The sequence below is a fragment of the Nothobranchius furzeri genome, chromosome 7 (assembly GCF_043380555.1).
Source record: "Nothobranchius furzeri strain GRZ-AD chromosome 7, NfurGRZ-RIMD1, whole genome shotgun sequence".
Classification (NCBI taxonomy): Eukaryota; Metazoa; Chordata; class Actinopteri; order Cyprinodontiformes; family Nothobranchiidae; genus Nothobranchius; species Nothobranchius furzeri.
In genome coordinates this window covers 74,947,085-74,963,651 of record NC_091747.1, presented here as the reverse complement: position 1 = coordinate 74,963,651, position 16,567 = coordinate 74,947,085, and the positions used below count along the sequence as shown (strand labels likewise).

The following is a 16,567-nucleotide window of genomic DNA, read 5'->3' as shown; positions in this document are numbered from 1 at the left end:
ACCAGCTGCTTTAGCAGGGCGGAAATTATTTACATTAGCAAAGGTTTGACTGTTAAAGCTACAGCTACCCGTTTGTGTCCTGCATGGCTACGTGCAGAAGGTCTGAGCCAACAATGGAGTCAGGACAGTGTCCACATCTGCTATCATCATACTTGAGCTGCTGATGGGATATCAGCTAACTTGCTTTGTATGCAAATACGGTCTCCCAACAAACTGTCTGCTGAGACACAAACAGGACAAAGAAGAGCTACTGATGACATCTCGTTAACAAGTCTGCTGACTCTTTAACACAGGAAAAACATTTCACAAAAGGAGGAAGGCCCCAGAGCTGCTGCTGAACATTTCTAAGCAACAATAATTTAATAAGACTAAGGGAGACTTGGACTGCAACAAGTGGTTGGTTGCTATATCCCAACCATCATGCATCATTGCACCGCATCCCTAAAACAAATCTGGCCAATCAGGATGACTTAGGGCTTGATGCCCATGCCTTTAAATGAGGTTTATATGAGAGGATAAAATACAGAGAGGCTCTGAGAATCATTATTCCACAAAGGAAAAAGAGAAATGTGGGCCAGTTTCATAATTACAACCTTTATCACGTTCTACCAGAAGGTGGGCGATGATGTTTGTTTGTTAGCATAAACCCTCATTTACCTCAGGATGAATTTTAATGAAATACCCTTGAACCCTACCACTGTCCTATCGAGTGACCCCTCCAGGATAGGTGACCGTCGAGCTGGGTTGACGGTTTATCCCTTGTGGTCCAAATGGTAGGGGTGAGGAGTGAGCACCACCTCACGCCTCCCCTCAAGGGATAAACCATCCAATCTACTGAGGCTGAGAATTATGACCAGTTTTTGTGTCACGAGTAAAAAGTTAGGAGCCGTCCAGGATCTAATGTCTCATGAACAGTCCAGAAGTGGAGAGACGCCTGTAGCTATGATGGGTGAGTCCATTTTTAAGAATGAATGAGTGAACAAATGAAATTTATATAAGTGTCAAGCACAACATGTGCCCAGCCCCACGGGCCTTTAAGACACTATTACCAAAATAATAAAACAATAGATGTCCAGACATTAATAAAAGAACAATTTAGACGACAGGATAAAGTGGACTGTCTACAAACCCGCGCTCTTTCTATAAATGTAGCCAGGACAAAAACCCCTTTATTAAAAAGCCAACTTACCCATCACCTTCTGATAACCAGAACTAATCAGGATTTTTATGCCAGATGTTTTCAAACACGGACCTTCTCAAATCACAGTAAAACAAAAAGGTGGGTCACGGGAAAGTGCAGAAATGCTGCGGTTCGACGAGACTAACGGGTTGTCCAATCGTTGCTTTCGGACCGAAAGCAGCTTCATCTTTTACATTCAACAAAAAAATCGCCAGGGCGCTGTGAGTCCATATTATTAATGCGATATATCGTAACGGATTGCTGGCTAATATGCCAGTCACTGAGTTTTTCATGCAGGCCGAGCATGAAAATAGTCTCGTACACTTATCTCCTGCATGAACGTCTGATAGAAAACAGACTGTGAAAGGCTAGGATTAGAAAATCCTCACAGATCTGCTATGAAATGACATTAAAGAATCACCCGTCTTGACTCACGAAGGCGTAGGCTGTTGTTGGTTTAACGTCTGGTAATCAGCAGAGGACGTATCTCCTAGTAGAAGCCAACGTTAGCATTAGCAACTTCACCACGCAGCGGGAGCTCCTCCAGGCTTGAGTTACGTGTGGAAATAAAACCTCAACGTTGCAAGTCAGTGGTAAACATGCTGCTTTTGTCCAATCTGAGGCGAGATGTTTAAATATCAGGAACTATTACTCCAAAAGCTGTCTGAAGCTCAGCTGTGATACGCTGCACCGGTGTATTATCCCCCCTGAGTATGACTTACAAGACATTCGTTCCTACTAGAGACCACTGGAAATGCATAGATTAAACGAGTGAACCACACCTTTAAACCTTCGATCATGTGTGTCCTGTTGATGAGATTACAGGGAGTCATTGTTCCTAATCCTCACCTTCTGATTATTTTATCACCAGACTTCTCAACAAAGCATGAGACTGGATGACAGAAACATAACACTTTTCAAGTTGTCTTTAAGGCCTAGTCCACACGTAGCCGGTTTTTAAAAAAAACGAATATCCGCCCCTCCAAAAACTTGCATCCACACCACCTCGTTTAAAAAAAAACTCTGTCCACACGTACCCGGATAAATACGTTGTTAAGGACATGCCAGACCTGTAGGCGGCAGTACTTCCCCCGTTCTTAACCTCGTCCTTCGTCTGTGGTCTTCCGCAAGGAGCAGTAATTCCGCTTGCAAAAACAAACAAGCAAAAAGCGCTTGGACAATTGATAAAGCGAGCGCAGCTCTGAGGGCATCCATGCTGTCGGCTAGTGTAAACACAGGTCGCACACGTGATGTCAGCATTTTTTTGTCGCGGAAAGTGACGTTGCGGACCTTAAAACTCCGGTTTTGTCTGTCCACACGCAGACACCCAAAACGGAGAAAACACAGATCTTCACTTTGGCCGGAGTTTTTAAAAAGATCCGTTTTCGTGTGGATGACAGGCCAAAACGTAGAAAAATATCTACGTTTTGGCAGATCCCCGGCTACGTGTGGACAGGGCCTTAGACAAATAAACATCAAGCACACCCATCCCTCATTTTATCATAATCATCTTTTGGACCAATAAGGAGCCTTTTCAGCCCTAAACTGAAACATTGATGACAAACATGAAAAGTAACTGAACAGCATAAACCACTGGGGTTAATTCTGAAAGTCCAGCTGCCCTTCAGGTCGTTGCTATCTTATAACACGTTCTTCTTTTCTGTTTTAAATGACGGGATGCATACTTGCTATTCAATATATGTGTGCATGTTTATACAGCAGTGCATATTTGCCCAGTGGGCTGTTAGGAGGTCTATATGCAGAGAGGCACTTTAGTGACTTTAACTCTGCGGGAACAGATGGGAGAGCAGAAGGGGGTTAGGAATGCTAACTGCAAGATTCTTAGGAAATAGCAGCACAGGTTTTGGCTTTTCCTGCAATTCAACACTTACATAACAGCGTGGAAATTTAAGATCGCATTACAATACGTTAGAGATTTTAATATGTCTCAAGGTTTAATGAAAATGTAAAGCAAAGTCCTTTTCTGTAAAAGCAAAAGGCACCAAAACTAAACCATTATCATTCAATATTTAGAAGTTCATAAAAAGTGCTCTCTGGTTGGCTGAGAGGCAGCACTCAGATTAAACCATCCTTTCATTTTGGTTCGTATCAGCTAGCCTGAAGCGCTGCACAAGTGGTGTGAAGTCCTAATGACAGCCTACTTTACTAGAGAGGTAAGAGTCCAGGGTCAGTGACTTGACATGCAGGAGCTGCAGTGAAGCATGAAAACTGAACCTTCGCTCATGAAACCGCAGCATGAAGCATTTTCCATTCCCATCGTTGCTGAGGGAGCAGTGATGAATACAATTCTACCTCGTGGGTAAAGGACTTCATTATCTAAACATGTCACAAAAATATCAAATGCAAGAGGGAGATTGAATCAGGCAGCATCAATTTACAGCTCCTAAATATTCAGCCAGGAAAGCAATCGTGTTCTAACGTTCAGGTTTTTAAAATAGCTCTGGGTAAGTACAGGGGGTGGTGAGGGGGTCATTAAATGGCCACCCAGTGACAGTTTTTGTTATATAACAATTATGCTGCTGTTAGGCTGCTGCCCACTGTGCTTCTCAGACAGATGGCGTTTCTGAAATGTTTCAGAGACATGGGGGGCCGTGGAGGCGGGAGATCACCCCAAATACAGAGGCAAAGCAGAGAGTAGGAAGCATGTGGGTTTAAAGAAACACACCGCTGTTCATTTTTAATAATTCTTATACTGATGGTCACATGACCCATTATGCTACACGCAGGGTCCGAAATTAACACTCGCCACTCGCCAAATGCAAGCAAATTGCTCCATTTGGCGAGTAAATTTTTGAGCTCTACCTGCCACCTGGCGAGTAAATGTTTGCACCAAAATAGTTATGTTTATCAGTCGTCTTCCATGGATGTCTGATACTCCTCCCGCCTGCATGCAACGTAAACAAACGTACGCGAAACGTGAACGCCGCATCCAACGTCATTTCCACCTATCCCATTCAATCAGTTTATCAAGTTAGCAGTTAGCTTCGTGTTAAAACTAGCGGTGAAATGTGGCGGTTTTTAACTGGAGTCAGCCAGCCTTCCAAATGAAAACCCGTCGAACTGGAAGAAAAACCACCAGGACCAGTGGCAACCAGAAGATTTTGTGAAAAGTGGCAAACTGGAGATGGCGGATGGCCACGTAGCGTTGCTTCCTTTCACAGACAACTGTCCCTCGGCATTCTTCAAATATCCAAAAGATGCCCGTACTTCCGACTTTGTCTTCTTTGAGGGATAAAAAATGTCCCGAGTGCTGCCGCCTCCTTTGGCCATTATTTCAGCTTTAGCTTAAAGAAAGTTTTGGTCGTAAACAACAAAGCGCGCATGTGCCGCCGGCCACTTCAGCACATGATACGGTGGCTGGTAAGGGTCACCGCGCCTACAGCGAAGCCACGGTAATCCACCGAGATAATATATATATTTTTTAAAAACAAGACGGTTATTATTATTGTCAACTTTTTTACCGGGGTTTACCGCTACAACGGTTACCGTGACAACCCTAGCCCTGACACACTTTCAGATATTCTCATGGTGCAGCTGTGTTCTCCAGAGATCAAGGACTAGGACCCAAATGAGGCTGTAATGCTTTGGCACAAAGACGGTGTCAGAAGCAGGAGGCCAGACTTCATGGACAGAGAAAACAAGGAGTCTGACTAGATTTCAATGAAAGAGTTCATTAAAACATCACTAAAAATAAATAAATAAATAGTAAAAATGACAAAAGAGTTGTTTTTCTTATTATTTCTTATTATTTTAATTATTTTGTCACTCTGTTTGGAATCAACATAATATAGAATAACATGCTTTAGGTAGATCTAAATCATTTAGAATCTTGACCGGTAAAAAATATGCTTGGCCGGTAGATTTTCATCATCTACCAGCCAACTTGGCCGGTGAGTAAAAAATTTAATTTCGGACCCTGGCTACACGTTTAGCATTAGAAGAGTTCTTCTCATTTACGGAGAATGGATCACTTCAGGGAGAAGGTTTGGAAACAAAGCAACGCTAACTGGATGGGGACTACAGCCTCAACCTGGACGGTCCCACGTTTCCTGCTCTGAGAAGCATAACAGGACAGAGAGAAGGCATTCCAAGGCCACTGCAAATAGAAATTATCCTCCCACCCATATGTTTAGGAACAGGAAGAGTACAAACATTGTCCTCCAGAAGATTAGAGACACAACACGCAGTTGAATGATCTCTGAACCGGAGCATCCTCTGCTGTCGTCACCGGCCATCAGTCAGGAAGAGGCCAGAAAAATCTGAAATTCCTAAATGAAACTTCAGCTGCAGACAGGGGAAATCAATGGGCTGATCCTTCCCTAGCTTGAAGGATGGACAGAACGAACTGTTGGAAAGTGCCTTTTCATCAGCTATTGATCTTCAGCTGCTTAACAGACTCTGCAGCAGAAATCACATTATTGGAGATGGCTATCCTGCAGATCTAGATGGAAATAAATCTCACCCAGCGTGGGAGGAGGTGTGTGTGTGTGTGTGTGTGTGTGTGTGTGTGTGTGTACTGTACATGTGTGCGTGGTACAGGTGGAATTTCTGTAGCTTGGATGACACTGCAGAATCAGTACAAGGCCAAGCTCCTCTGAATGACAGAGGGACAAAAACACTGCACATAAAATCTAGTGTGTGTGTGTGTGTGTGTGTGTGTGTGTGTGTGTGTGTGTGTGTGTGTGTGTGTGTGTGTGTGTGTGTGTGTGTGTGCGTGTTGTTTTTCCCAGTGACTGAGAGCCAAAAGCAAACTAGACTTTGGAGTCTGATGGAGATCATCAAAAATCAACTACTTTATCACCGATAGTTCAGAAGGTCCAGCTGCAGCAGAGACTTTCAAAGCCAGGATTAGCTCACATCAACTTAAAAACAGACATGGATGCAATCATTTCTGCCCTCTTGTTAAAGAAAGAAAAACCCACAATGGTGGCAAAATGAAAAATGGCCTGGGCAAATAACACTCCTGTGGAATATTCAAAAGCAAACACACGTGTTAAATTAAGACCACTAGTGACCAGTATGTTGGAGGCAAAGGCTAGAAACCATCTGTAAAGATACTGATGTCCCTCTGACAACAGCTGGATGGATTATCCAGAAGTTTGAAGTCCACAGGACAGCAGATCACCTCCTTAGATGTAAACGAGAGTCTTAAACTTAGTGCTTGTTTACGATTTGTTTATAGTTATAAGCTAACCAGAAGAATGCCAACACAAAAGAGTGCACGCTACTCGAATCTGTTCAGAGTTCAATGAAAATCATTTCAGTTGTGGTTCGCACCACGATCAGTCTGTTGCAGTTGTCCCTGGAGAAGACATCTCGCCCTCCTTGTCTGTTGGTGGTGGTCGGAGAGAATTGGCAGCACCTAGATCAGTCTCAGGCCCTGTCCACACGTAGCCGGGGATCTGCCAAAACGTAGATATTTTTCTACGTTTCGGCCTGTTATCCACACGAAAACAGAGTTTTTTCACACGAAAACAGATCTTTTTAAAAACTCCGGCCAAAGTGAAGATCTGCGTTTTCTCCGTTTTGGGTGTCTGCGTGTGGACAGACAAAACTGGAGTTTTAAGGTCCGCAACGTCACTTTCCACGACAAAAAAATGCTGACATCACGTGTGCGACCTGTGTTTACACTAGCCGACAGCATGGATGCCCTCAGAGCTGCGCTCGCTTTATCAATTGTCCAAGCGCTTTTTGCTTGTTTGTTTTTGCAAGTGGAATTACTGCTCCTTGCGGAAGACCACAGACGAAGGACGAGGTTAAGAACGGGGGAAGTACTGCCGCCTACAGGTCTGGCATGTCCTTAACAACGTATTTATCCGGGTACGTGTGGACAGAGTTTTTTTTTTAAACGAGGTGGTGTGGATGCAAGTTTTTGGAGGGGCGGATATTCGTTTTTAAAAAACCCGGCTACGTGTGGACTAGGCCTTAGTCAGATCACGGCTCATCCAACAGGATAATGACCCAAATCGTTCAGCTAAAGCCACTTCTCCCACTAATCTAAAGTGGCATTCAATGAGCCCTCATCTAGATTCCTTCTAAGGAAGGAGCTGAAACATCTGGAGAAGGAACCCTTCAGATCTGAAACAGCTGGAGTAGTGCGTTCACGTGGTGTGGGCCACAGAACTACAGGTGATCCCTCGTTTATCGCGGTAGATGCGTTCCAGACCTGGCCGCGATAGGCGAAAATCCGCAAAGTAGGGACACCATATTTACAGTATTTATTTAACAGGTACGTATTCAGTATTCAGACTTTTAAAACCCTCCCTTTACATAGTACTGTATTTTTACTTGTTTTTTTTATAGTTTTATTACAAAAAGTACATTTTATGATGAAATTGATGAAAAAAAACAGGAATTTCTTGATATTTCGCATAGAAAAATACCGCGAATCGGTGAAAAATACAGCGAATCGGCGAATTTCCCTTGAATAAGGCTCCAAAGAAAACATCTGCGAAGTCGTGAATCCGCGATAAACGAACCGCGAAGTAGCGAGGGATCACTGTACAGTTATTTCAGTGACTATTGTTGATAGACAATGGTGGCTCGGAGGTTAGGAGTTTGCCCCGTAATCAGTAGGTTGCTGGTTCAAACTCCGGCTCCTGCAGTCATGACAGTAATGTGTCCTTGGGCAAGACACTCACTGTCCATGTCTGTTGGTGGTGGATGGAGGGACCGGTGATGTCTGTGTGCTTTTTTCCCCCAGGGCCGCTGTAGCTACAACGTAGCTCATCACCACCAGTGTGTGAGCGTGTGTGTGAATGGGTGAATGACACACTGTAGTGTAAAGCACCGTCAGTCATGTGACTCAAATGAGCTATAAACGTGTGGGTCATCATTTTTAACAGAAGGAAACTAACCGTTTTGATGATGTCTGCATCTTTGTGTTAGCTTCTAGAAACATACGGTAAGCTCATGGAGCTGATCATAAGGGAGAACATGCAACTGAGAGCATCAAAGGCATCACTGTGAGGGAATATCAAAAGAAATCATCTAACAGGCCCGTGTGTTCAGTGGTTAGCAAGTCTAATGCACTGACAGCCAGACTAAACAACACTGACGTGATGAAAAAGAAGCTCCTCAAAGGCTAAATAATGTCAGTAGCTATAAAGGGATAGAGGAGGGATCAATGGTGTACTGCCAGGTACCACACGTATACCCACATGCTAATGGGCTTACACTGAAACTGAAACGAAACACACACACACACACACTAGGGTCTCTGTTCAGCAGGGGGCAGGCTGATCTTCGCCTATGCCGGGCTCTTCCCACAATATCTTTACACAAATCACCCCCAGTGCTCCCTCCTTCTGATCTCTGTTCGGGCTGATCAAGGAAGCACTGGGACTGCGATGTTACCCGGTGTGCCCGATGAGTTTGTTTGGTTTCTTAACCACCTATGGATAAGATTACTTCAAGGGAAGATAACCGGCAGATGGTTGTATTTTAGCTCCATGGGTTTGGTTTGGCAGCAAAACCAGGAGTTTAATGAAAGCTTCCCAAAACCAACTTGGCACATTTCTTCCTGTTAACACTAGAACTTCCAGGAACCAACAGTTTGACGGCTGTCATTTTAGCCATTAAATGCAGGCGGACGATGACGCTGTGGAGCAAAATCATTCGAGTGCAGGGCCGTGCAGAGACCTTTGAAGGGGCGGGTGCTCAAAGTTGAAAAAGGGGCACATATAGAGCAAAGTTTTTAAACAGATTCACGATCCAACAAGTTAACAAAATGCTGATAATGAGACCCTTGGTTTCAGACAATATAATGTAAACTAGGAAAAATATGTCATTAACTATGGTAATGTTATTTCATAAACAGTTGTTTTAGCTTTTAAAGCTGACTTATGTTACAATTATATTTTTGCTCTGGATCTGAATCCAAGTTGTTTGATTTTTTGATCATCTTCCAATACTGGGTCCTGCTTTGATACCAGGTGGTGATGCAATGCATTAAAAAAGAAGAAAAAATAATGGAGAAAGTCTCATCGTCATTATCACATACTGGTGATCTCATTGGAGGGCAGTGGTGAGATGCAGCAATGGCTGTGCTCAGGAACTATTTGGTGGTTTTACCCCCAATCCAACCCCTTAAAGCTGAGTGTCAAGCAGGGAGGCATAGGGACCCATTTTTAAAGTCTTTGGTATTAGGGCTGTCGCGGTTGAGGAATTCCCCCTGCGGTGATTCAGGGTGGCTTAATATTGCGGTGTGCGATATTATTGCAGCACTTCTTTTTTTTATTGCAGTACTATCTAAACATAATGTTTACACATTTAAAAAAGGTTAAAAATTGCCGTGCCTTCTTTTATAACACTTTACTGAATGCAGATCAAAGGGCAGTAACAACCGCAGTAACGTTTGTTTCTCCGACAGTCGGAGTCCGACTGAACTTAAAAACAACAAAATTCAGGAGGTTAAACTTTTAAATGCAAATTTGGCTGCAGCATCTAACAAATAAGAAACAAGTCCCCATTTTGTTTAGTTGTTTAAAATCAAGCATGAAAAAGTACATGTACCGGGCGCGGGGGGGGGGGGGGGGGGGGGGGGGGGGGGGGGGCGTCTATCATTTCACTTTCACACACACGAATGACGGTGATTTATAGCTCGGTCACGTCCTTGTTACCCACAAGGAAAACCAGCATGTTAACCATATACGGTTTGAGAGAGGATCTGAGAGGGGTGGCAACATTTCCAGCAACACTGAAAACCCTCTCGGATGGTGCACTCGTTGCACTAACGCACACACGTACCTGCGTGCGACTCTGGCGAGCAAAGGGAATCTCTCCCGGTTGTTGCTCCACCATGTCAGGGGGGTTTCTTTAGGGTGGATGCATTCCTCCTGCAGGTAGCGAGTGAGCTTCAGCTCGGCTCAAACTCTCTTCGGGACGGTTGCAGAAGCAGTGCTTGTCCGGGACTTCAGCAGGTCTCCGAGCGTTTATTATTATTTATTTGCTGCAAGGACTCTGGCTGTGCAGCAGCTGACGTACTGAAAACCAAAGCGCTCCCAAAGGAGCGAAGTAACGTTTCGTTTTGATACCAGTGCAGCCATCCTTCTCAACATGCATCATTGAGTTGAACCAAGTTCAGTAATCGCGGTGGCCCATGATGCAGCACGGTGGGTTTCTTCATATTGCGATATTTCATTTTTGCGGTTACCGTGACAGCCCTATTTGGTATGACCCGACCGAGAATCGAACCTGATCTCACAGTCCCAGGGAGGACACTACCACGAGGCCACTGAGCTGGTCCCAAACTGTCCTTCTATCTGTATTTGTATTCGAACTTGACTAAAGTCAGCTCATTTAAGAGGTGGTAAAATATGAGTAAAATAAAATAAGTTAAACAAATGCAACCACAGTAAGTTATCCAGTGTGATCTACAGCTATGGTAGCGGAGATCTTTTCCTGTCTGTAGGAAATTCCTGATCCAATTCCATGATCTCATGCTGAACTTAACACTAAACATGACACACACACACACACACACACACACACACACACACACACACACACACACACACACACACAGCATCAGTTCATACCGTTTCCAGAACACTGCATATACTATGACCATAACTTTGCTTCATGGTGCTGATTCAGAATATTTACCTCATTATTTATTTCTAGTGTTGTAATAATAACATAAAACTATATGTATTACGGTCAACAATAAAAAAAAACATAATAAAGTAATAAAACATATGTAGTTATACTCACATTCTGGGCGGCAGAACATGTATCATGTTTAACCCTCTTATGACCATAAATATAACTGGTATTGTTTTTTTCTGGCTGTGAAAAAGTACCAAAAAGTGCAAAATGTTTGTAACTCTGCTCCTTTTTTCAGAACAACCTCAGCTTTCAGTGTCTGGTTTGTATTTAGTGTTTATGTTTATTAAAGTCTGTAAAAATGCAGCTTAAATGAAAAAAAAAACAGATTTGAATTTTTTACATTTATTACTAAATATTAACCTCAAAAGGACTTGGTCAAACTATTTCAAATGAACAGTTTAAACTCTGAACTTTAATACAAACAGTCAGAAAACAGTGTGAACCCTGCCTCGTGTTTATCAGTTTAATGACTGCAGCCCTGTCTGTGACCACAGGCGGGTCTATGCTCCGTTCAGAGAATGGCATGAAGTCAAACAAATATTAGGTAACACAAAGCAACACTCAACTCAACTCAGCCTTTATTTATAAAGCACCTTACAGGCATGAGCATGCCACCAAGGTGCTGTACAACAAAATAATAAAACATTAAAACATATGGCGCCACAGACATAATTAAAACCATAAATAAGAATTACAAAATATAAACCATTAACAATTGCTAACCCACAGGATTAAAAGCCAGATCATAAAAGTAGGTTTTCAGCCTCATTTTAAAAACTGCTACTGATAGTTAGGGGCAGTGTGTTCCACAGTTTCAAACCCGCAACAGAGAACGCCCTGTCCCCTCTCAACTTCAACCTGGCCTTAGGAGCCACAAGTAGCAGCTGGTTCTCAGAGCGGAGTGACCGGGCCGGAACATATGGCTCACACATCACAACTGTATGGAAATTTCTACCAGCATTATAATTATCGATAAGCCAGATAAAAAGTTATAATAAAATGTGAAATCTAAACATTTCATGACAAAAAGTCAACTAATAAAATTCTGCACAGGTATTAAATGACATTTTCAGCTACATAAATATTTATGGTAAGTAAAAATAATGCTGGAATGAAGCTGAATCTTACATTTAGTAAATAAGTTGATAAACGTTTGACAGTAATCAGTCCCTCATGTCACCAGGAACTTCTGGGACACCAGATTAAGGTGGATTATGGTGTGAAGTTTCCATAACTTTATAAAAGCTGCTGATGCAGATGATCAGTTTGCTCCTCTGTTTCGTCCTCCGCTCTCCCGTCGCGGTGCGCTCTGTTTCCTGTGATGCTGAAAAGCTGGTTTCCCTCTAACGCCGGGGACACACCGGCAGCGGAAGCGCCGCGAAAATGGGACCGCCTTCATTCGGCGCCCGTTAAGCTATTCTATAGACCACATGGGCCGCCGAAGCCCCGCGAATCGCCTCGCGCCGGCGCTCCAGCCCGTGCCGTGCAGCGATCATTTCGGCGTCGGCTCTATTTTTTTCGCGAGCCGCGGGTGAATCGCATCAATTCTGGCAGGAAGTCAAACCTAGACATAAGAGGCAGGCCGGTAAAGTTAACAAAATAAAGCATTTCAAAATAAAATTCCGCAATAGTCAAATGTGTTCGTAATCAGACACTGCAGAAAAACCACACGAACACACACACACACACACACATCGAACTTGTGTGCGTGTGTGACCACGTGAAGGGGGGAGTGGTTTTGGGTGTCTTTTCACCGGAGCAAACAGGACAGAGAGGCAGAAAGTCTGAGGCAAGCAGTTAAGATGGATGACTTTAAATTAATTATGGAAGTTGAGAAACACAAGGAGCTGTACGACCCCCGAAAAACATGATTATTTACGTACCCATGTCGGAAGAAACTGATAGGATACAGCTGCAGAATTGGAGCGGGTTCCAAGAGATTCAACTGGCAGAAACAACTCATACCATAGGTTCACACACACACACACACACACACACACACACACACACACACACACACACACACACACACACACACACACACAAACACTCAAACGTAGAGGAAAAGAGCTGAGAGAAGGCAGAGAGGAAATGGAGGACACCAAGTGTTTAAAAGAAAAACTACAGCTGAGCCGAGGGGCGCCTCGACTGGGGCGCGTCTGATCTGAACTGAGGAGCGGCGAGCGGCGGTCGAATTTCGTGAGCGATTCGCTTCTCGGCACTTCGCGGCGCTTCCGCGGCCGGTGTGTCCCCGGCGTAATAGCGATTTTCAGAGTAACATGAATTACATCATGTAATACCTCGTTGGAAAGCTCGTTTTATGTGCTTTTAGAAACCGTTGGAATAATTTTAATTCAATCAGCCCTTCAGACGTTATCACGCAAAGAATCTCTCGTGTCCTCTTTTCTGTCTCAGACATGACTCTGCCTAATACGCACTAACCACGGACTCAAATGTTAATGTAAACAAAGCTCTGATATTAAAATCCATCCAGTTGATGTGATGCAGGCAGAATAAAATAAACGCAGCTAGATGACTCCTGCCGACAAGCAAAACACCCGTTCCAGTCGTCTCCATGGCGACAGATTTAGAGCGACAGCACATACAGCCAATCACATGTTGGCATGACATGGCCGAGCTAATCAGTGAGCTTGTGGGCGGGTCTAAGGGTTCAGCTTGAGGAGGCTGCCTCCACATGGTCCTAGTGCCTAACCTGCATCAAATATGACAGTTTTGGACGGTAAAATTTGACGGAAGACCGTAAAAAGGGAACTTTGGGCACTTTGAACAAAAGGGGCAGGTGCTCAAGCACCCTCCACCCCACTTCTGCACGTGCCTGTTCAAGTGAGTTATTAATTAACTCTTTATGGATGGGTGAACCTAATAAAATCGTAAGAAAATATAATTTTAGTCCAAACCTTGAAAAGAAGTCTCTCTATTGTTCGCTGGGTGACCAACACAGATCTTCTCTGTGGGTGAGGGCAAGGGGTCCCAAATCGTCGTCCGCGTTGCTGTCAGAGTCTCTGCCGCTTCCTGCTGACTAGTTTTCATCAGCTTTCCCCTCTCCGCCTGAAGCAGCTTAATTTCTCATGCTTGTATTAGAGCTGTCGCGGTAACCGCAAAAATGAAATATCGCAATATGAAGAAGCCCACCGCGCTGCATCATGGGCCACCGCGATTACTGAACTTGGTTCAACTCAATGATGCATGTTGAGAAGGATGGCTGCACTGGTATCAAAACGAAACGTTACTTCGCTCCTTTGGGAGCGCTTTGGTTTTCAGTACGTCAGCTGCTGCGCAGCCAGAGTCCTTGGCCGAGACAGAGCTGCCACCAGCGGCAAATAAATAAATAAATGCTCGGAGACCTGCTGAAGTCCCGGACAAGTACTGCTTCTGCAACCGTCCCGAAGAGAGTTTGAGCCGAGCTGGAGCTCACTCGCTACCTGCAGGAGGAATGCATCCACCCTAAAGAAACCCCCCTGACATGGTGGAGCAACAACCGGGAGAGATTCCCTTTGCTCGCCAGAGTCGCACGCAAGTACGTGTGCGTTAGTGCAACGAGCGCACCATCTGAGAGGGTTTTCAGTGTTGCTGGAAATGTTGCCACCCCTCTCAGATCCTCTCTCAAACCGTATATGGTTAACATGCTGGTTTTCCTTGTGGGTAACAAGGACGTGACCGAGCTATAAAGCACCGTCATTCGTGTGTGTGAAAGTGAAAGTGAAATGACAGTGCGCCCGCCCCCCGGCGCGCGCCCGCCCGGTACATGTAATTTTTTATGCTTGATTTTAAACAACTAAACAAAATGGGGACTTGTTTCTTATTTGTTAGATGCTGCAGCCAAATTTGCATTTAAAAGTTTAACCTCCTGAATTTTGTTGTTTTTAAGTTCAGTCGGACTCCGACTGTCGGAGAAACAAACGTTACTGCGATCTGTGTTGTTACTGCCCTTTGATCTGCATTCAGTAAAGTGTTATTAAAGAAGGCACGGCAATTTTTAACCTTTTTTAAATGTGTAAACATTATGTTTAGATAGTACTGCAATAAAAAAAAGGGCTGCAATAATATCGCACACCGCAATATTAAGCCACCCTGAATCACCGCAGGGGGAATTCCTCAACCGCGACAGCCCTAGCTTGTATCACCGAGAACAATCTTCTAAAAGCTGTTTCAGCCACTATTTCACACGCAGTATGAACGGAGAGGGAGTGTGCAAGCTGGAAAGTCGGTTGCTTAGCAACAGCGACGCTGTTCGTCATTCGCGGGAAAACGTTACCATGTAAACAATAGAACCGTCAAGTTGACGGCTTGTGGGAGACAAAGACAAAAACAGCTATATTTCTTTTTTGATACATAATTTAATGGAAATTATAACGCAAAAATAAAGGACACGTATAAACAGGAAAATCCAGGACAACATGAGATCAATCTAACTAAAATTACTACATATCAAAATACGAAAACAGTCAAAATGACTGCGTGGTCAACTTCCACACTTGAAAATCGGGACACCCTATGCACTCGCACCCCTGGCCGGGGACACACAATTGAAGGGCGCAAGGGAACAAGTGCGAGTATTGAGATTGGGCCACTATCTCACTCCTTGATGACATCATCAGCAAGCACAGCCGGTTAGCTGGTAGTTAATCATTATCACCTGCCAAAATCATACACCGCGCATTACTACTGGCCGTCTGTAGAAGGTTCTTGTTACAGCCTTGCTGTGGATACGCAAGAAGAGGTTTAACACAGCATCTAAAACTAAACATATGATACAAATTTACATTAAAACTCAGAGTTGGCCTGTGGATAATGTTTGATGTTTGAACTAAACTGACCGCAGGCGGATCAGAGTTTAATGGAGGACATCATTACCGTATTAGTTCACCACAGCAGGGTAACGTCATTAAACGACTGGTGTGTTTCTGATTAAAACCTCATTCTCTCTAGACATGACGAGTCGGCTCATGCAGCACCCTGATCAGGCCAAATAAAATCTGAGTCTCCGGAAACTCACTTAGCTGCACCCAGACTTTCATCCCAACAGAATGAAAAAACATTCTCAGAGCTAGAAAACTTGACTAAAATTGTCATCAGCAGCAGCATTTAATGTATTTTACGATAATATTGATTGTAGAAAAGAAATCTATTGCAAAAGCTAATAATACTTATAAATATAAATGAATCCAAAGGACAGCACAGCTTTTTGTTTACATGCTGACTCAGTCCTGACCTTGTGCAGAACAGGAGATAATAGGTTAGCGTCTGTCGCCCTGACACTGTAAGCCTGGTAATCACTGTCCTGTTGGTGTTTCGGGAAACACAAAACTCCTATCAACGGATTTATCTCAAAAACGCTGCAGAAACCGCCGAGGAACGTGTTAGTGCTCACGATACGTGCGGGTGCTGCATTTGTGACCCTGAAGAGGAATGTAGAGTGGCGTGTCTCTCTGCAACAGCAAAGATTATAGGACAGCAGAAGCTGAATGTGCGTTAACTGGAGGCGCCAACATTAGCCCTGTCCACACTCGTGTGAATTATCTGCTAAATGAACACTTCTTGTACCCTTTCAACTTTGGTTCACAAGCATGCTGTTTCTAATGGGAAAATACTTTTATTGTTTTGTGTATTCATTGAGACTTGGAAGGTTTCCAGAAACATGACAGCAGACCATTTTGTGCATGCAACGGTTGCTTTTAGCCTAAAAGTCTAGAGAATCTGCAGGTCGGCCTAGCCACGCTCTATTGTAGCCTCAGC

General features: G+C 43.9%; 1 protein-coding gene across 4 annotated transcripts in view; it reads right to left on the bottom strand.

Annotated features, from left to right (window-relative positions):
• Positions 1-16,567, bottom strand: part of palm3 (paralemmin 3) — a 65,697-nt gene that overhangs the window by 27,948 nt on the left and 21,182 nt on the right. The window contains exon 1 of one of the 4 annotated variants that reach the window (XM_054751653.2): positions 1,602-1,998. The exons of 2 other annotated variants lie outside the window; for them this stretch is intronic. The gene's annotated coding sequence lies outside the window, so the exon portion shown is untranslated. Of the gene's footprint in view, positions 1-1,601; positions 1,999-16,567 lie in introns of those variants that run through there. One more of the 4 variants, XM_054751652.2, reaches the window with a different exon arrangement.